Source organism: Centropristis striata, chromosome 4 (assembly GCF_030273125.1).
Source record: "Centropristis striata isolate RG_2023a ecotype Rhode Island chromosome 4, C.striata_1.0, whole genome shotgun sequence".
Lineage (NCBI taxonomy): Eukaryota > Metazoa > Chordata > Actinopteri > Perciformes > Serranidae > Centropristis > Centropristis striata.
The window spans coordinates 19039467-19061863 of record NC_081520.1 but is presented as its reverse complement, the minus strand read 5'-3'; the positions used below and the strand labels follow the sequence as shown (position 1 = coordinate 19061863).

General features: G+C 38.5%; 1 protein-coding gene across 2 annotated transcripts in view; it reads left to right on the top strand.

Annotated features, from left to right (window-relative positions):
* The first annotated feature begins 20743 nt into the window (after positions 1 to 20743).
* Positions 20744 to 22397, top strand: part of fli1 (Fli-1 proto-oncogene, ETS transcription factor) — a 57948-nt gene continuing 56294 nt past the window's right edge. For both annotated transcript variants that reach the window (XM_059330619.1, XM_059330617.1), the window contains exon 1: positions 20744 to 20874. The gene's annotated coding sequence lies outside the window, so the exon portion shown is untranslated. The remainder of the gene's footprint in view (positions 20875 to 22397) is intronic.

Genomic DNA, 22397 nt, shown 5'->3' with positions numbered 1-22397 from the left:
AAACAGTCCTAAATAGGCCCTGTAAATCAGACAAACATCCTCAATATTTGATGGGTCGAGAGTGTGCACTATAGCCTCCAGATGGTTTGTGTTTCTCAGCCCTTTCACCAGGGATGGTACGGGACAGCGATCTTCTGTTCCGAGTGTGCCTCTTGACAGAGCGAGTTCCTCTGAACCACATGCTGAGTCTTTGGATTGGTGCCTAGGTTGCTCTCTCTCTCGCTCTCTCTCCTTTTCTTTCTCTTCTGTCTCCTGTGTGTGTGGGTTTATCTGTAGGCTATGTGTGTGTGTGCATACACTGTGGCTTTGTCACTGGCTGTTGTGTTTAATTAATGGCATGCCCACAACCAACTGATTCTAGCTATTGAAACTAACGCTGCACATTTAGCATTTCATGCAAACAGCCAGCACAGCACACAAGACAGTGAGCAGTTACAGGACATGGATCTGCTTCATGTTTTTTCTTCAATGCTGCAAGAAGAGTCTTTTTTGTGGGGAACATAGAAGATATATAGAACACAGGAAAATCAGCATACCCAAATTAACACTGTAAGAGTAAATCTTAACACCTCAGAGTGTTAATTTAACACTTTTTCGAGTGTTGGTACCTTTACACTTAATGTAAATTTGACTCTTTTTGGTGTGAAATTTTAAATCCAAAAGGAGTTTTTACACTTGGTTTTGACAACAACTATTTATCGACTGAGAGTTAATTATAATGGATTAACTCTATCCAGAGTATAATTAACTCTATGAGTGTATGTCTAGTTTAACACCAAGAATTCAACTCTTCTCAATTTGCTTTGTATGTAATCAACTGATTCTGCTACTGAAACTAATGCTGCACATTTAGCATTTCATGCAAACAGCCAGCACAGCACACAAGATAGTGAGCAGTTACAGGACATGGATCTGCTTCATGTTTCTTCTTCAATGCTGCGAGAAGAGTCTTTTTAAAGCCTCATACCATCTTTAACCCTCTGGGGTCTGGGCATATTTGCCCCTTAATATACCACATAATATTTACTACACTCATGTTTGGTATTTGGTATTTTCTCAGCACAACTTCAACATGATCTGACAATTTTTTTTCACTTTAACCAACTTTATTAACACATTGAGCCCAAAAATACACAAAAATCATGAAATAAAATTTTACTATTTATGACAAATATGCTACAAAAAAAATAAAGAACATTTATACATGCTTTAATGTTCTTTAATGTTTAATTTTCTCTCATTCTGTCTGTATGAATAAATCTGTATTCACCCTCTGTCTCTCTAAGCCCCTCCTCCTGAACAAGCCCAGCCTGCTCTGATTGGTCGGTGTTTTCTGGTCATCAGCGCTCTGCACCATCATTGCAGCCAGGGAATGAGTGTTCGTTAGTTGTTCTATCTATCGTTGTGACATCACATCCATAAGTCCTGACATCCATAAATGGGTTCACATTTTGGCGTTTTTAAGCCCCAAAAACAGCAACACCATCTAAACGAAAGGCCCTTCCCATAAAATATTTTGCCGTTTTTAACCCAAAAGGGTCCTCGTGTTAACGGGGCCTGAGTCGACGTAAACGACGGCTGGAAGTCTTTCGGCTGTCGTGGCTGTTACATCGTTTGAAATGGATGCATGTGTTTTGGTATGTAAAGGGAACATAAATGAGGCTGAACGTTAACGCTGCTTGGTGAAACACGCCCCGACGCTGATCTTTATGAGAGAAAAAAGCTGAGTGTAGTAAGATGAAAGGAGAAAGCAGGATGAGGAGGGAGGCAGAGAACGAGATGCTGAGTCCAACATGCCCCGCTTGATAAGCTGCTGGACTGGCGCCAGAATACCCCCCCCCCCCCCCCCCCCACACACACACACACACACACACACACACACACACACACACACACACTCCCCACCCAGTGGCCAGTTTGACCCCTCACACACACACACACACACACACACACACACACACACACACACTCCACCACTCCAGTGGCGTCTACTGCTCACTATTCCTCTTCATTAGTGTTCCAGAACGAGATGCTTGTCATGTAATTAGCAGAGAAGGTTTACTGAATGCCTCTGTAACACACACACACTCATTAGAGAAGAGAGAGAGAGAGAGAGAGAGAGTGAGAGAGAGAGACAGAGAGAGAGAGAGAGAGAGAGAGAGAAAGGGAGAGAGAGAGAGAGAGAGAAAGAGAGAGGAGAGAGAGAAAGGGAGAGAGAGAGAGGAGAGAGGGAGAGAGAGAGAGAGTGGGAAAGAGAGAGAGAGCATGCCAAAAAAAAGTGTTTATAGCAACAGGAAAAACAGAAACTGATGATGATAAAAGACGAGTTAGGAGTTTGGACTTAAGTGCGCCAACTAGGGACGTAAGTGACAACAACTTGATCTGGACAAAATTGAAATGACAACCTGGCATTCTCATTAATATTCAGACATTTAACAAACGAAACAAAAAGGGATTGTGACGCCCGTGAATGTAATAATGCCCACAAACGTAATAAACCACAAACGTAATAAAAATCTGCAGATTTTATTGCAATAATCCCACAAACGTAACATGCGATTTCCCACAAATTGAATAACTATTAACTTTGTAAGGACTTATTACGTTTGTGGGGAAGTGGAAAACTTCAACTTTCAGTTTTGTAATAACTTCGCACAAATGTAATAACGCATTAAATAATGGGTCATTGTGGTTGTTGTTGTTGTTGTTTGTTTGCCTATACACACACACCACTAATAGGTTACTGACCGTGGGGGCAAAATCCAGCTGCTGGCTCTCCACTATCACACAATGGACCCCCAGATGAGTTTAATATGTCAACACAAGCATCAATACGTAGAGATATTTTCTGTTATTTGTCGTCTTTAAATGTGAAGATGTGAAAGTTAGGAATCGACGGTTAGCGACTATTGTTATTTATTGCCTTATTACATTTGTGGGAAGTTATTACAATCTTGAAAGTTGAAGATTTTCACTTCCCCACAAACGTCATAGTTATTATATTTGTGGGAAATCACATGTTACGTTTGTAGTAGGCAGCGGTTATTACATTTGTGGGATTATTGCATTAAAAGATGCATATTTTTTTTATTACGTTTGTGGTTTATTATGTTTGTGGGCATTATTACATTCGCGGGCGTTACAGGGATTTTCTGATATGTGATGACCCAGATGTGGTGGTAGGGAGGTGAAATAGAAATATAAAAGACAGGCCAGGAGGCCAGACACAGGACATAAGACAGACTGTGTAGAGAAGCAGCTCTTCTCCCCTCTCATCGCCCTGATAAGCCTCGTCTGCAGCCTGAACCACCAGCTCATCACAGGCTGGAGGAGCTGAACAGAGCCGACAGGTCGACCAGCGCGCTGATGTTGTTATCAGTGTGAACACTACTGGGCTTGTAGAGGAGCTAATGATTCCTCTTCCTCACAACAAGTGACCAGGGAACCACTGGAACACTACAGGGGCTCAAGCAGCTCCTCAGACCTCTAACATCACATAGAAACTGATTCACCCTTACGCCTGGATTCCACTGGATGCGTAACGACTCCGACAGGGGTCTGTCCGCAACGGCTGCGTATCTACGCAGTCCGTCAACACCCACCCGATCCGTCTGTGTCGGACCTGTTGCGGACAGCAGAGTCCCGAGGACGCAAGAGATCTCGCGAATTCACGCCTAATCAATTGATATAACTGGAAGATAATCAACATCTCCTCGTTAATGACTGGAGACAAATCCAGCGACTCCGTCTTAACGAGCGCTAACGAGGTCGGCTGACCTCGTTAGTGAACCCGAGGTATTTTATTTTGAAAATATACCGGTGTTTTATTTTGTGTCTGTGCAAGACTTCCTGTCCCGAACGATCTGCTCTGTGCTGAATTTATGCGTAGTGCTCCGTCGTCCGACAAAAATAGAAGCACTGCGCAAGTGTTGCGAGGGCTGTCGGATGGCCCTGCGTTGTCGGACTCATTACCCAGCGGATCTGCAGTCGGTGGAATCTCACACATTGATTATAATGGGTGCGTAACGGCTCCGACGACGGATCTGCAGCCGTTACGCATCCAGTGGAATCCAGGCGTTACTCAGAAAAAAGCTGTGGAATTTTTTTATTTTATTTTCTAGGGACAATAATAAAACAAACTAGAAAATTTCCTCTGGGGAAATTTTGAAAGGGCCACTACTGCCGGTGTGTGTACACTATGATGAGATTCTTCAGAGATTTCAAACTATGCCCTTTAACCTCAAAATGTGTGTGTGTGTGTGTGTGTGTGTGTGTGTGTGTGTGTGTGTGTGTGTGTTTGTGTGTGTGTGTGTGTGTGTGTGTGTGTGAGTGTGTGTGAAACGTGTATCTGGAGGAGTGTGCACGCTTACGCGCGCATTTGTGTGTGAGTGCAGCGAAAATCACATTACATTTTTTTACCTGTGTGTGTGTGTGCGTGTGTGTGTTTGAAGCATGTGTATGCATGTGTGAGGAGTGTGCGTGCTTACGCGCATGTGTGTGTATCTGTAATTGTAATCACATCAAAGATCAAAGGCAATCAGATCAAAGCAATCAACAGAATTAACTGACACCTGGTCTGGCACAATGACAGCAGAGTTGGACAGGCTGGAATTTCTGGCCTCGAACAGAAAGCATTTTTGGCAAAACCATAATACCTATCATTGATCCGACTTCACTTTGAGCGTCCTGAGTTCTTCCTGAACGTCTACATATGTTTTTTTTTAGGAAAAATGAAAAAATAGCTTTGTAAGAGCGATCTAAAAAAACTGTTACATCTCCCTTTTTCAGAAATCTTCCTGCGTTTTTAATATGGGAGCCAATGAGGCTGTTGGTGCGTGTTGGTGGATCATCTGTGCGTCCTACGCCCAAACTATAACTCTGACAGCTTTACCAGAGGATTGTGAGGGAGAAGACAAATTTTCCTACGTTTCTATGTATAAATTATTTCTGTAGAGTGGAATTTGCGGCCTGGAGCGCAGTTTTCAAATTTATTTTTTGACAATTACGTCGCGAAAATTTTTTATTCCGTAGAGAAAAGTAATAGCACACCTATCCCGATCAAACCGCACGTTTTGATATATAATTTGTCCTGCAACTCTTCAAGTTGTAGGACTAGTAGCGGGACGAAATTGCGTCCGGAAGAGGAAGAAGAAGAAATCCACAGTATAACAGTAGTGCTCGGTGCGATTGCCCCGTGGCCCTAAAATGTTTGTTGTAACGCAAAATAACTTTTCCCCATAGACTTACATTGGGAAAGAGACGTCTGTAAATTAGAGATACATCTTTTTTTTCATTCATTTTCATTCAAGTTAGCAGAACACGAGAACTCTTTAAGAAGACTTCTTCAGACTGTGATAGTTCTGGTACCCGTCCAGAGTTTACCAAGGCGGCAACCTCCCGGTCTGAGCAGGAAGGCTAACCTCAGAAGTGGTTTCCAATCCAACAGGGGTCCTATCTATCTAAATACAAAATGATACAACTTCTCACTTGACTCAGAAAAAATTATTGTGGCAACATTATGTTCTCAATCACTAGTTTCAAGTCTTCTTCAAGCCTCGCTTCTGATTGGTTCGTTTGGTCACATGTGACAAGGTTAGAAAGTTTTATTGAACGGACATCTTAAAAAGTACTCAATCTTCTAATCAATTAGTTAAGAGGAATAGGATTGATAGAGATCTACTGCTCCACTCTACAGTCCAGCTGGTTTGCCATTAAAGCTCAAAAGAGAAAAGAAGAAGGAAGGAGGTGCTGTTATGACATTGGTGAGAGTTATTCAGTTAGTTTTAATTAGTTTTTAGAGTGAGTTTGGTAGTTTTTGGTTTAGTTTTTATTTTTGGAAAATGCTTTCGTTTTTATTAGTGTTAGTTTTTTGTAATGGGCTATGTGTTCGGTGCGATATTCAAAGAGGTCGCTCCTGGATTTTCAGCGTTGCCCCCCAAAAAAAGTGATTTATAATCTCAAAGTTGAATTGAAGACTCTCACTTGCACACAGTGAAAGCACAAAATCCAAAGTTTACCGTTTGCGCAAGCGCACTTCGGATTACCATAATAACTAAACGGTTTACACTATCGGAAAAATTCCAACGTTTTCTGAAAGCTGAGAAGTTTCTCTTTACAGCCAACATGGTGTCATTACGGTAATTTAACTCACGTGCCTCCTGGAAACCCAAAAAGCAGGAAAACACACACTCAGCGGTGAAGCAACAGAAACACTGGATTATATATGAAAAAAGCTCACAAAGACGAAAATGAAGGACATTTTCACTATTATTTCAGTTAGTTTTGTAACCACAAAATAAAGTTTCAGTTAGTTATCGTTTTTTTTTAAAACACGTTTTTTTTTATATTTCAGTTAACGAAAATGTTTTTTCAATTCTAGTTTTCGTTATTTCGTTAGTTTTCGTTAACTATAATAACCGTGCTGGAGTGTCCCTCCATGTCTTTCCTTCTAAACCTTACATGTCCTCCTCCTCTCAGAAAAGAAACACTTAACAACTAATAACCACTAAAACATCAGGAGCCTTTTCATTGGAGCTCTGTGCAAACGTGTGTTTTACACATGGAGGACGATGTCTGCACCACATCTTGATGTCATGTGACGTAAACGGCCAGTAGCACAGTTGTTGAGCACGTTTCAGGACTTTATCTGTAGGCAGATGAGCAGCTACTGAACTCATGAAGAACAGGGTCTGTTAAAGCCTGGGGGACGCTGCAGCTCTGATTTAGAGGACGGGCTAAAAACTTCATGCCAGAGCCTGAATACTGTTTTTTCTTTCATTGGCTCTCTTCAAGCTCAACATGCCAATGTTTAAAAAAGGCTTCTAGCACAAGGCCAGTGATGTCTGCACTTCATCATTTACTAAACCAGTCTATCTGTGTTCAAAGAATGAGGCTGCCGCTAACGGAGGCTAGCTAACTGCCGCTAACGGAGGCCTCTGGCTCCTTAAGAAGAGTAAGAAGGAGTCTCTGGATTTGTCTGCAGTCGCTTTCTTGAAAAAGAAGTCGCTGCTTCACCGGCTTTTACAAATGGTGTGTGTTGTTGCCATGTTAGCGATCTATCCAATCAGCAACCAGGCTGTTTTCAGGGGAGAAAAAAGACCCTGCTCTTCTACAGGGACGAAAAAATCCCGACAAAAGTCTGCTCCGGACGGCTTGTATTCAAATATGGGGCGTTTCGCTAAGTTGGGGTTCACAACAACGGACAATAGTTCTGCTAACTCTTATTTCTTTGTTGTGAAACCTGGGAAAGCGGTGAAATTCTGTCATTAGCGAAAGCTAGCGGCTAACTGATGCTAGCGGCGCTGCTTGTTACAGCTACAAGAGAAGACATTAGCGTATCAATGCTAACTCAAAATTGTGGTCGCAACATTAGCTGACATTTCATAGCGGCGTTACAATCGTGCCATTTCAGCACATTGCAGAAGTTAGCAGAAGTAAGAATTAAAAGTTATTACAATGTAAAATTATAAGTTCAAAAATCTGAATTCAGAGTTGAGCAAACTCAAAAACCAAAACTTAAAATATTTAGTTTAATTGTCCAACTTAAAATGTTATCGAAGTTTGTTGCCTTGAAATTTTGAGTTCACCCAACTTTTCTTTTTTTTCAGTGCAGCCAGTCCACCTCTGGTCCGTCTCTCCTCTCTGCTGCTGATCCTTTGTTTCTCTCCAACTTTTCTCTCCAAGTCTCATGAACTGATTCCCATTTCCACTCACCCACACCTCACCCAGCCCCACTCCCACTCCCACTCCCACCTCTCATTGTGGGTTATTTTTAGAGCTCACTTGATGCTTTAAGGATGTTAAGTCCATATTGTGCCATGGATTCTCAGGGAGGAAACAGGCTGTTTCTCTTTTTGCCCCCTAACCTCCATTTCATTTCCTTCTCTGCATCCTCTCCTTCCTTCTCAGAAGCCCTCTTTGTAAAACACACTTTCTCTCTCTCTCTCTCTCTCTCTCTCTCTCTCTCTCTCTCTCTCTCTCTCTCTCTCTCTCTCTCTCTCTCTCTAACCACCCGATTGTCAACACAACACCACAGCAGCACCATGCTCTCACCTCCCTGCTCACACCTACACAATTCTATCATTTTCTTCTCCTCTTTCTCTCTCTTCCAAGCAGCGAGCTGTTTTTCTTTCACTACATGCAATCTGGGCCTCTGCTGTCTGTCTATCTGTCTGTCTGTCTGCCTGTCTGTCTGTCTGCCTGTCTGTCTGTCTGTCTGTCTGTCTGTCTGTCTATACACTTTGTGTTTGGGATCGCAACAACATGCTGAAAACAAAAGTGCACAAACGATATATATCAAACAATTCTCAGAAAAACAAAGTGAAAATGTGAATTTATTTCCAGACTGTAAATCCAAAATCTGTTTTTTCTACTTGTACACTCTAAAAACATGGGTCTCAAACTCTTGTGGCCCTTGTGACGATATTTTGTGGCCCCCACCGTGATATGAAAGTTTAATGTGAGTTTTATATGAATGGCACTTTACCGTGTTGTGTGTGGAAGGTCCCTTTAGTTACTTTTTTGGGTAATTTTGTGTCTTTTTAAATAATTTTGTGTCTTTTTTGGTAATGTTGTATCTTTTTGGTAATTTTGTGTCTTTTTTTAGTAATTTTGTGTCTTTTTTGTAATTTTGTGTCTTTTTGTAGTCATTTTGTGTCTTTTTTTGGTAATTTTGTGTCTTTTTTAAAAACTTGATTGTACTACATTGTTGTAGTTGACTCAACTCTGTTTTTGAAGTTGTCAAAGTTGATTCAAACAAAGAATCATTTCACATTATCAGTATAAGAAAACTGTTAATTACTTGTTGTTTCAACTTAATAATGCAAGTTAAAACAAATAAATATTAAACATCACCAATACAACAACTTGAAAAGTGTAAAAGTAGCTACTTAAATCTACTTATTTTTGTCAAATTGTGTTGAATTTGAACTAAAACTATATAGCAGAGGTCTTAATTAAAGCAGCTCAGATCAGCTGACTTCATAGGAAACATATAATAACTGTAACTTGTGAGAATTATGGTTATGTGAGATAACAACGCTGAAAGTTTCAGTATTAGTTTCACTCAGATTATTGAGAAAAGTTTCAAGCACAAACCTGACATGACACATAGCTTCTGTCACACATTGTTCCACAGCTCAACTCTGCCCTCTATCTCTGCATCTCTGCACTGCACACATGAAACATCAGCCACAGCAATTACATGACAAAGACAAACTGAAAGTCTGCATGGCTTTGAATTAAAAAACCCTGATGTTTTATGTTTTTGACCATTTGGTTGTTGTTTTTTATCACTTTGCTAAATTTAGAATAGAATAGAGTGGAATAGAGTCTTTATTGTCATTGCACGGTAGTATATAAAAAAATACTTTAGCACAACGAAATTGAGGCACAGCTCTCCCGTCAGTGCAAAAAAGCTAAATATTAAAAAAATAACCAACCAAGGCATGCACCCAACAAACAAACAAACAAACAAAAAAGGACATCACACACAAATCACAAAAGTAAGGGACTGTAAACAGAGACACATGGCAAAGAAAAAACCTATTGCACATGTTATACAGTAAAAATAAAGCTTATTGCACATGTTATACAGTAAAACTAAAGCCTATTGCACATGTCACACAGAGAAAAAGCTTATTGCACATGTTATACAGTAAAAAAGCCTATTACAAATGTTATACAATAAATAAAGCCTATGCACATTATTGCACATGTCACACAGAGAAAAAGCTTATTGCAGATGTTCTATAGTAAAAATAAAGCTTCTTGCACATGTTATACAGTAAAAGTAAGCGTATTGCACATGTTATACAGTAAAAAATAAAGGCTAATGCGCATGTTATACATGAATGTGACACTAAAAAAACCCTCCTTTTGTCCTAAAAGCCGACCTGACAGTGATCTGTTAGCCTCGTGTCTGTCTGTCTGTCTGTCAGCTTCCAGCCATGTGTTAACACTTTACTCCCCAAATACCCTGATGACAGCGTGCTCTGTCTCTTTAAGAGCGGCGTGGAATGCTGCGGTGAGTGCCGAGGCGTTTGGGGTAGTGCCCTCACCCACATAAACACAACCCTAAAGAGTGACTGTGACTCACTCTGCTGCTGTCCCTCTCCTCTTCATTCCTCCATGTTTTCTGCTTTGGTTCTCATTGACTCGACTGGTTAAAGAATCTCCTGTGGTTCGTTCTGTGTCAGAGCACAGCAGAGTGTTTCCTGTTTCACATGTTTGTTTGTGCCACAGGTGAAGAAGGAGGGTGGCGTTGTTGTTGTTGTTGTTGTTGTCTTTGGCCTCCATAACCTCACCGAGTCTTTTATAAGGCTTAACGCTTTGGAGTTTGGGGTTATTTTGATGGGTTTGGGGTTTTATTTTTTAATCTGCCTGTATAAATGACTTCAAAAATGTTTATCATGCCATGTTGGTATCTTTTTTTTTTTTTTTAACATAACTCACCTGATTATTATTTTGTCATTTTGACTTACTGGATCAACATTTTGAAAACAAAAAAACACACAAGAAAACATAAAACACATTTAAAAAATGACGAAAAAACAGAAAAACACATGAGAAATACACAATAAACACAAAAATACAAAAACACACAAAAAAACATAAAACACACAAAAAATTACAAAAACATAAATAAAAACACATAAAAAAAACCACAATAACACACGTAAAAACACAAAAATAACAGAAAACACAGAACAACATGCTGTGTAGACAAATGTGCAAGATATCACGTTTGTTAATGTTGAATAAAAACACATTTTAAACTGAATAGAAATTACTTTTCTTGTGACCTTTTTTAAAAGAACGAATCACCTGATTGGCACAAAAACAGTAAATCATCCCTTCTTGTTCTCGTCTCCCATTATTGTGAACTGAAAGGGGACCATACTCCTGAATGAGCCTCTCCTGTCCTGATCCAGAGAGCCCTCTAGTGGCTGCAGCCGGTACTACCTGCAACCATGAATAGGATCAATAGGCAAGCTCCCTTTATTAGATCCAGATTTGACCGTCTGAAGGCACAGATGAATGATTTTTGTAGTCTGGTGAGCAGCCCACATCGAGTTCAGCCTGTCAGACATGTCTGGGGGGACGTGGGGGAGGAAAAGAGAGACGCGGGCCTCAAAAGCCTTGAGAATGCAGGACGGGGGTAAAACCTAAACCTGAGAGCTCAGCCCTGCTCGCCGCCTTGCAGGGAACAACACGTTTCTTATTGAGCCGGCGGGCCAGAGCCAAATGAGAGGTGACAGCAGATTCATTTCACTCAGTGTTTTTCTTTAAGGGCTTTTTAAAATGCTGCTGAATGATGAGCGGTCACTGGATTTATAGTTCAGGGGGATGATTTAGGCTTTCTAAATGGCACCGCTTTGCTTTTCCTCCTGCTCTTACTTTTTTCCACAGGAGCGAGTCGTTTTTTTAGCGGCTTTATTTCAGCTCGGGATGACTCCACCTGGCAACCAGGATAGGTTTAACCCTCGGGAGTCCACGAAAGCACCGGACCACCACTTCTTCATGATGTCAAAAAAGAAACAAAAATGACCAAAACAGACACAAAAAGACACAACATGACGAGAAAAAAGACACACAAAATGACACAAAATGACTACAAAAAAAGACACAAAAAAGACATGAAAAGGTTTTCAAAAATGGACAAAATAGTCCAAGACTCCATAGAGTTAATAGAACCACTTATTTTTTTTATGAAAAAGTCGCGGAGTCCACGAAAGCGCCGGAGCACGACTTCTTCATGACGTCAAAAAAAGACACAAAATTGACCAAAAAAGACACAACATGATGAGAAAAAAGACACAAAATGACCATAAAAGACACAAAATGACCAAAAAAACAAAATAACTAAAAAAAGACACAACAGACACAAAATGACCAAAAAAGACATGAAAAGGTTTTCAAAAATGGACAAAATAGCCCAAGACTCGATAGAATTAACCCTCTGGAGTCCATCTATTTATTGGAAATACATGTTTTATTTACAGTAATAACTTTATTTATATATGATATGTAGACAAGCTGAGAAAGCCAGTTAAAGTTCAATCATAGGAGCTTTCACAATGTGACATTTATGTTTTAAACCTCTGAAGTCCAGGAGATTTTAGTTCAAATTTGTCAACTTCCTCTGCATTAATTTCTGTCTCTGTTTAGCATCTTTTAGTCTGTCCTTACATCACATGCATGGCTCCTTTTTCTCCACACAAACTTGGCTCTCAGTCAGATTTTACATTTTATTTAATTTAACAAAGTATAAAGCTGCCAGGAACCCAAAATACAAACAAAAGACACAGGTGGCTATGGAAATTTACTATTTTTTAAACCATTTATACACACAAAAACAGCAGAAAATAATAATAATAAATAATCAAACTGCAAAACTTTGCATATAAATTAAAAATAGTAATAGTTTTCATTGTAGAAAGAAAATTCACATTTTAAAAATGGTCTAGAAACATAAATGTCACACTGTCTACATATCAGATATAAATAAAGTTATTACTGTAAATAAAACGTGTATTTTCAATAAATAAAAATAGATGGACTCCAGAGGGTTAAAAGGTAAAGGTAGCACCTTGTTTCTGTTCCCAGGCTGCAGCAGAGGCAGCAGGGTGTGTCCACTCTTCAGCTCCATCCACATAAGATAAGTGGAGAGGGGAAATCCATGTATCCACCCTCAGAAACTCACTAAACTCACAGTATTTTGTGCTGTTAAAAGTGATTATAAGGAGCGGAGCATAAAGCTCAGACACACGCCAGACACTGACCCACATCCACTCTCCTTTCTTTCATTAAGTGCATACCAGAACATATTATATGTAATGATAACATGCATCTCGTCTCGACACCACATGTCTCTTCCACAAACATCTCTCTCTCTCCCAGGCTCTGGTCCCAGCTCGGGGCCCCCCGGGGCCCGAATGCCCAGACTGGAGCTGAGGTCACATGGTGGCTCTGCAGATGATGAGTGGCAACACATCAGGAGGTTCGGGAGCTCGTTAATTTATAGGGATGCTATTACCTTCATAAAGGCTCGCCTCATAAAAACACTGCCTCGCTTTAATTTAATACTTCCCGTCGCTAATTATCACCATCGGGCTGCTGTCTGCTGAGTCTTTGGGAAGAAAAGACACAAGAAGATTCTGTTGTTGTTGTTGTTGGGTAAACAACTATTGTCTAATCTTTTGCAACAAAAGCAGCTTACAGAAAGTGTCACAGTTGTTTTACCATAAATATCATAATTCCAGTTTCTCACTAAGGTTTCTCACTAAAGTTAAGTTTTTTTAGACGATTCTTTTTATTGAACATTTTCAGAAATATACCAGTCCAGCACAGTAGAAATAAAGATGAAATATGTAGCAAATCCAAATCACGTCCACAGCAATGATCTCAAATGTCTTTATTAGGTCTTTCATCATTTCAGTCATTTAGTGTTTTTTCAGTCATTTTGTGTCTTTTTTAATAATTTTGTGTCCTTTTTTGGTCATTTTGCGTCTTTTTTTAAAGTAATTTTGTGTCTTTTTTTAAAGTAATTTAGTTTTTTTCTGTCATTTTGTATCTTTTTTTTTTAGTAATTTTGTGTCTTTTTTGTCATTTTGATACTGCCTCCAGTGGCCCCCAGGTAATTTGAGTTTGAGACCCCTGACTTAAACAATTAATCTATTAGTTGTTTGGTCAATAAAATGTATAAAAATATCACAATCAAAAGTGTTTCCCAAACCACAAGATGACGTCCTCAAATCTCTTGTTTTGTCAACAAACCAAAGAGATATTCAGTTTATTGTCATAAAGGTAAATAATCTTTTAATTCGGTGCATGAAAATGAAACTAATAGTGAGTATTTTTTGAGTCCTGCTGCTCCGTGTCAGGCCCATGGCTGCCTGGAAGCGTGAAGAGATTTGATATTGTGCCTTCCCTGGTGCCACACTGCTAACACCTTGTATTTACCTGTGTTTTTTGTAATTTTGTGTTTTTTGTGTATTTTTCATGTGTTTTTCTGTTATTCTTTCTTTTTCTTGTGTTTTTTTCTGTGTTTTTGCTGTGTTTTTGTAAATGTTTGTGTTTTTTCTGTGTTTTTCTGTTTTTACGTGTGTTTTTTGTATTTTTGTGTTTTTTGTGTATTTTACCTGTGTTTTTCTGTTTTTCGTAATTATTTGGGGTGTTTTACATTTTCTTGTGTGTTTTTTTGTATTTTTGTTTTTTTTTTATGTGTTTTTCTGTTTTTCATATTTTTTGTGTGTTTTACGTTGGCTTGTGTGTTTTTTATGTGTTTTTTGTGTGTTTTTGTAAATTTCTGTGTTTTTTGTGTGTGTGGTTTTTTTACGTGTGTTTTTTGTGTATTCTTTCATGTGTTTTTCTGTTATTTCCTCATTTTTTTGTCTGTTTTATGTTTTCTTGTGTGTTTTTTTGTCTTCAAAATGTTGATCCAGTAAGTCAAAATGACAAAGTAATAATCAGGTGAGGCTGTGCTAAAAAAAATGATACCAGCATGGAATGATAAACATTTTTTTAAGTTGTTTGTACAGGCAGAATGAAAAAGACTCTAAACCCATCAGGCCCATGGCTGCCTGGAAGCGTGCGTGGAGAGATTTGATATTGTGCCCTGCCTTCCCTGGTGCCACACTGCCATTTTCTCTCTCCCCGAGGAGCAAAATTAGAAAAAAAAAACAAAGAAAATGGTTGGAATGGGAGCGATTTCCATCTCCAGATCATCTCTCAGTAGCCCCTTTGACTAAATAAATAAGTCATTAGAGTTGAGAGTGAGGAGCTTCATTTACTCTGGCCGATGTAATCTCTCTGTCTGTAGGTTTCTCCACATCATCTCAGTAGTTTCTGCTGAGTCCCAGGAGAAGAACTGAATGTTAACATACTAGAGAGGAACTGTTGATGGCAGATTGTTTGCACTCGCTGCACAGTGGAGGATTAAGTTTACTGTAAAAGTACAGAAGGAGATTCTGACAACAATATTAAAGCAAATGTGAGCTAAATAATCCTGAAAGACAACTGACAGAAGCCTCACAGGCCTGATCACCCTCAGATATTATAATGTTAATACCAGGAGAAAACAAGAATGTTATTTGTTATCATAGTTTAGTTAGGGCCACGAAAAGCTATACACAAGTCGCGAAAAACTGCCTAAAATTTTGCATTGAAATGAATGGGACAGCCGGAAAAAAATGAGCAAAAAAGAACAATAATTGGAGATTTTTAAACGTCTACTTCTCCGGCATAATTTCACCGAGAGACTCCATTTAAACTTTAAACAGTAGACACAAGTCTTGTGTATCGGTGTATTAATCCACGTTTCGATAGTTCATATAGTTTTTTATCAATCCCTGTTCAATGACCATGATCATTTTTGGAGAAATTCTGAGATTATAATGGGTGTGTATTGCACGGAATGTTCGTGTCACAGTGTGTGACATCATCGCCAGAGTGTAGAGGGAGAGAAAAAATGGTCAAAAAATAAATTTGAAAACTGCGCTCCAGGCCGCAAATTCCACTCTACAGAAATAATTTATACATAGAAACGTAGGAAAATTAGTCTTCTCACTCACAATCCTCTGGTAAAGCTGAGTTATAGTTTGGGCGTAGGACGCACAGATTCACCACCAACACCACCAACAGCCTCACTGGCTCCCATATTAAAAACGCAGGAAGATTTCTGAAAAAGGGAGATGTAACATTTTTTTAGATCGCTCTAACAAAGCTATTTTTTCATTTTTCTTAAAAAAAACATATGTAGACCTTCAGGAAGAACTCAGGACGCTCAAAGTGAAGTCGGATCAATGATAGGTATTATGGTTTTGCCAAAAATGCTTTCTGTTCGAGGCCAGAAATTCCAGTCTTTCCACCTCTATTATGGAACATTGACAGTTGGTGACAGTTAATTCTGTTGATTGCTTTGATCTGATTGCCTTTGAGCTTTGATGTGATTACAGTTACAGATACACACACACACACACACATACACACACACACACACACATTTTGAGGTTAAAGGTCATAGGTTACTGTATAAATAAATACTTGAAAAGGAATGCTTGTTGTAGGTCTGCTCCTTGTATATTATATAGTATCATAACATTACTAGTATTAATTGTTATAAATCTCTGAAGAATCTCATCATAGTGTACACACCGGCAGTAGCCCCCGTGGCCCTTTCAGAATTTCCCCAGAGGAAATTTTCTAGTTATTGTTATCATAGTTTAGTTATTGGTTACATAGTTTTAAAGTGGCCCAGAGTTATAATTGTGTTGAGTTTGAGTGAATGTTAAAGCAGTTTTTCCAAATTCAGTATTAATCCGGGGAACATTGAGCATTAACCAATCACTTAATAGTTTGATAAAGTGCTGAGGTTTGGTTGCATGTTTCCTTTCAAGACGTTATAAATGAAATGGAACCAGTTCATGTCTCGTCTCACAGGTAAAGGTCCCATCCACCTTGTTGTATTGTCAATGATGGGTGCAATAACTGTCACCAGTGATGAATCAGAGTGCAGAGTGATAAACATTTTAAATGAATCACCTGAAATGGGATTTAAATTAAAGGGACAGTTCCTCTCAAAATCATTTTTTTATCTTTCTTATATGTGATGCTACACAGTTCTAGAGATATCAGCTGTTGGCCTGTTTGTCTTCTCTTTAATAAAGTGGAACTTTATGGCACTCGGTTTGTGGCTCATAGCGACAAAAAAAGTCAATTTGGAGCTGAATACACTGGAAAGAAAATAGTTCCTAGAGGAAACGGCTCCCAACAGTCTGTGGATTGTCTGGAGAGAAACATTCATGTTGCAAATTTACTTTTCTGGTACTTTGAGCACCACAACCAGTGCCATAAAGTTCTATTATATTTGAGAGAAGACAGACATCTTTAAACTGGGCCACTCCCACTAAAGCAACCTATTGAACAGCACTACAGGTAAATATAAAATATGGACTTTTGGTTTCAGTGAACTTTGTCTGAAATATGTGATGTTTTTAATGCTGAGAGCACCTTGAAGAGGGAATTCTGACAAAAAGCCTTTGAGCAGAAATCTTCCCATTTAAAGCTGTTTTAACCTTCTGGAGTCCACGAAAAACGCCGGAGCACGACACCTCATGATGTCACAACATAAAAACGTTCAGCAGCATGTTTCCCTGCTGTCAGCTTCACTCTAAAGTTTTGGCTTTTACACAAGTTTCCATGTCACATTTAACGCATGAAGTCTTTCAGCAAAGGTAAAAAAACACCTCAGCCAAGTGTAACATACAACTATTTTAAGATTTTGCAGAGATTTTATTTAATTTTGCAGTGTGTTCAGCATTTTAATGCAATCTTTTGTGTTTAATGTTTATTGTGTTTTTTTCTGTGTTTTTGTAGTTTTTTGTGTTTTTTTCTGTGTTTTTTTCTGTGTTTTTATGTGTATTTACGTGTTTTTTTGTATTTTTGTGTATTTGACATGTTTTTATGTTTTTGTTTTATGTGTTTTTTGTGTGTTTTTATGTTTTTATGTGTTTTTTGTATTTTTGTGTTTTTTGTATATTTTCATGTGTTTTCCTGTTTTTTCGTCTTTTTTGTGTTTTATGTTTTCTTGTGTGTTTTATGTGTTTTTTGTGTGTGTTTTTGTAAATTTTTGTGTTTTTTCTGTGTTTTCATGTTTTCACTTGTGTTTTTTTGTATTTTTGTGTATTTTTCATGTGTTTTTCTGTATTTTTGTCATTTTTTGTGTGTTTTATGTTTTCTCGTGTATTTTTTATGTTTTTTATGTGTTTTTTGTGTGTGTTTTTGTAAATTATTGTGTTTTTTTGTGTCTTTTTTGAATAAAAAAGACTCAAAACCCATCAAAATAGCCCCAAGTCCTTTTAAATCAGCTTTGTCTCTACCTTTATTAATATGAATACCAGCTAATACCAGACAACATATTATACAGGTTTTCCTTTTTTCTCTTCTTTTTGTTGAGATTTAATAGCTGCTGTTCAAATGTGTTAGAAAACTTCTTGTCGTGTATCCTGAGGAAGGCAACACAGCAGGCGCATGAATGTCGTGTTTCAGAGAAACGGATGTTGGGATTTCCTGCCATTGTTTGGTGCTGGGAACTCCATTATCAATGTTGTTGTTTTTAATCATTGCATTAGGAAGCGGTGCCACAAACACAAGGTCTAGCCGCTGATGAAAGAGGACCTTTTTACCAGATAACCCCTCCTACACTGTAAAAAAACAAAAAGTGAAGTCAGAAAATATAACATTTAATGTGCTTTTTAAATTGTTTTACATTATGTCTCTTTATATCTTTCAGGATTTTTATGAGGTCACATCATGACCTCGTTGTCAAAAAATATCACATGATACAAAGCCGGTTCTAGGCATGAATATATGATTATGCTTCAGCTATTAGGGAGATAAATGCCAAAGTAACAAAGTACCAGAGAAACTAAATAACAAAGTAACAAAGTACCAGAGAAACTAAATAACAAAGTACTAGAGTAACTAAATACCACAGTAACAAAATACAAGAATAACTAAATACCAAAGTAACAAAGCACCATAGTAACTAAATACCAGAGTAACGAAATACCAGAAAAACAAAATACCAGAGTAACAAAATACCAGAGTAACTATTTTATTTATTTTTTTTTTTTTTAAATCGACCTTTTTAAAATGTTTGGACATCCCATAATCTGGTGTTTTTCTGACATTATTTGACATATAATACTATAACATGTATCAACAGAGTATTATTAGTCCGTTTTTAGCATTCTTAGTCATTTTTTTACAAAAATCAACATACAACAATCAACGTATGACTTTTTTTGAGGGGGGGTCATTTTTGGACATCCCATAATATGCTGCTTTCCCATCATTTCTGGCCATATTATGATCTAATATACATCAACAGACTATAATTGACCCATTTGAAGAATTTTTAGTTGTTGACTATACGTTTTATGTCATACAATTTTGGACATCGCAAAGTAACTTGATCACAAAAGACTATAATTGGTCCATTTTAAGCATTTTAGTGATTTTAAATTTTGGATCTTTTTGACAAAAATGGACATGGTTTAGTACAGAGGTTCCCAAACTGGGGGGCGTGGGGTTATAAAAGGGGCGTGGCAAGGCTAAATTGAAATAATTTCATTGTTCTCCAATGCTGGTAAAAGCTAAATCATTCATGACTCTACTCCAAATATTACAAATACAACAAACAAAGATGACATAAAATATGACATTATAGTATTTTTTTAGATGGAAAAGAGCCAGTAGAAACACTTTGGGTATCCACTGGTATAGTATGACTTTTTTTATCTTCCATTTTTGGACAAAATCTGATTTTTTTCTGTCATTTTTGGACAGAGTGAGTAGTTACCTTGGTACTTAGTTAATTTGGTAAGAAATCTTGTGTCTTTTTTTTCAAGGCATTTGTTTGTCCCAATACAAAGTAAGTCTGGGAATAAACATATTTAAGAATAAGCAAGAAAAAGCATCTGTTTTTATGATGGATGCTCGTTGAAGTGGCCCTCAGTACAACCACATGCATTTGAACATGAAATCTTAAAAGTGCAGTGTAAAAATGCACAAAATTACTTACTTGCTAATTAATGTTGGTCTGCTGTTCTTGCACTGAAAAACAAAAGAAATCACAGTAAGTGGTTGTTTTTTAATTGCTTCAAATCTTTTGTATTCCTATTTATACTGTTATGCATGCATTTGAGCATGAAATATGTTAAGTTACTGCACTGTAAATATATTTAAAATTGCAGTTTCATCATATCTGTTTAAATGCACGTTCCTATATGTGGCCCTGTGATAGTGTTGGTGAAAAACTGTGGCCCCCTGCAGCATTTAAGTCGCCCAATCCCTGTCTTACAGCCTCTCCAATGCAAAGGAAACAACTTGTTTCACTTTGGTTGCCCTGCGTGAAATAGCGACCTTGATGAGGCTATAAAATGATCTGGTTGGACGACTTTCCTCACCGTGAATTGCCCCACATCCTTTCGGGTGAGGGCTGGTTCCTAGATGAGGTGAAGGAAATGAAGTTAGTGAAGTGAGTGGGGTCAACTGGGCAGGAAAAGAGCGAGGAACTCGTGCTGCGGCTTGTTTTCCTGTGGGAACTGTCACCATGAGCGCAGACAGGAACAGAAACTTAGATAGAGACTACTGAATGCTGCTTAAAATGCATTGATGCTGATTTAAAGTCAATATAAATGTGAAATATTATCATAAATGAAATTATTGTTTAGTTTGAAGGGGTGAAAGAAGACTCTTCAGTTTTATTTCACATCAAACTTCATCCTTGTGAATTATATTTTATCATCTTTATAATAAAGTATAGACTAAATGCATCTAAACATACTCTGTGCACGACTTAATTTGCAGAAGAAAAAGATGCAATAATCACGTGAAATAACATTTGTGGTGCGTTTGAAGTCGGTTTGTGCACATGCGTAATATTTGGAGAGTTGTGAATGAGCCTAATCGCTAATAAATAGTCATTTTAATATCAGAAAATGTGTTAAAAATACATTTTTCGACGCTTTCTGTTACAAAAAAAGACTTTATAAGGCAGATTTACGAGGCTCTTTCTCTCGCTGCTCCCCTTGTTTCATGGTTCAGTGGCCTCACACGGCAGAGGGGAGGTTTTCTCTCGCTGCTCATTGGTTCGGCTCTCCACTATCTCAGCAACATTTCCATTCATACACCCGGCGCTCCTTCTTCAGCCCCTTCTCCAAAATAACTCACTGTCATCATCATCTTCATCATCAGTGGAAAAACGACCTTTTGCCTGGACGGGACTAATTATTCAGAGTTTGTCGGAGGAGAGATTTTAGATCGAAAACTAATAAAAACAGCAAACGACCGAGAGAGAAAAAGCGACAGGTGAGTGAGAAAAACACGCTGAAAGTTCCGCAAACTCTACGTCGTAGCTATATGTGCATGCATGCACGAGATAATAAATCATTTCCACTTGTTTGTTTTGCTGTTATGATGTTAATCAGAATGCAATAGTTGATTAAAAAACGTGTCGGAATGAGTCGGATGAAGCTGCAGCCTCCACCTTCACTCTTTGTGTTCATGTTTCCCTTATTGCATCAGACTTTTTATTCAAAATGTCATGTTATGCACGTTAAATATGAGTTTTATAAGAAAAGAAAAAAACACACGGAGCTTTTACCAGCTCACCTCCTCTCAGGCTCACTTTTGGGGCTTTGGTGTAAATAAAGGGGGGACGTGGAATGCGTATTAGCTGAAAATCAGTTGGCTCTCGTTTATGATGGATAACAGCAAGGTAAGATGCTTAAAATGTAACACTAGAGGGGTCCCGGCCCACGGGGCTGTCTCGGAGGGAGGTTCACGCCGTTATTCACCAGTCCTCCTCTGGCCTAATTGGCTGCAGATGCGGGATCCTATGCGCTTTTTACCGCGTAGAAATTGGATGCATTTGGGGGAACTTTATGAGGCGAGCACTGCGTTTAGCCTGCAGGAGCTGAGAAGACAAAAAAAAACATTGGGTCCTCTACTAGTATTTAAACGGTGCCACGTTCATATATAAATATAACCCCCCCTCCCTCTTTCTTGGCTAATTTATCAAGGGGCAGAAATCCAATGCGCAAAAAGCTTGAACGTGAAATTACGCAGAAAAAAAGAGAAATTGAAGCTCTATTACCCCTGAGGTAGAGTACCTCTCCATGTTTTTTTAATTGTTTCTTTTTCTTGTCTTCTTTCTGTTGTATTTCCCTGTCAGCTGCTGGCTTCACATCACAGTAATCTGCATCCAGTCCTAATTAGGAGTCTTTTAAAGGTTCCTGACTGTATATTTATAACGCTGACAGGTCAGAGCACACATGCTCCTGAGCAGGAATCAGCTCCCACAGGTCTTGTTAAGATATAGTGCCAATATAGAGGTCCATAATTTGCTTTATCACACAGTCTATATAACAGTGATGCTATATGCCTTCCTAATAATTGCTCAGCGAGGGGAAGGGCTGAAGACACCGTCCTCCAAGTGCCCTTTCACCCCAGACTTTGTAAGCTGCACTTATTAAAGCGAAAAGTGTTTCAATATGTGGTAAGCTTTAGGGGAAAACGTGATGGGGGTTGGGATGGGGCCCTCTCCGTCTTCTTCTTCTGCTGTTTGCTACCCAGCTCCTTGGAGTCATTCATCCATGTGACCAGTGGAGGTTAGTGGTGGAGCGGACCGGGACCAGTAGCTCGGACCAGTTTGGAGCACAGAAATGAGGTCTCAGAGGACTGAGTGTGCAGTCAGACATGCATTTAATTTATCCTTTATTTATTTATTGAGGGATCATTGAGGGAAACCCCTGATTTACAAAGATGTCGAGACAAAACACATGCAAAAACATTAAAAACAGTTGCAGTGAAAGGCAGAATTATTGGTTATC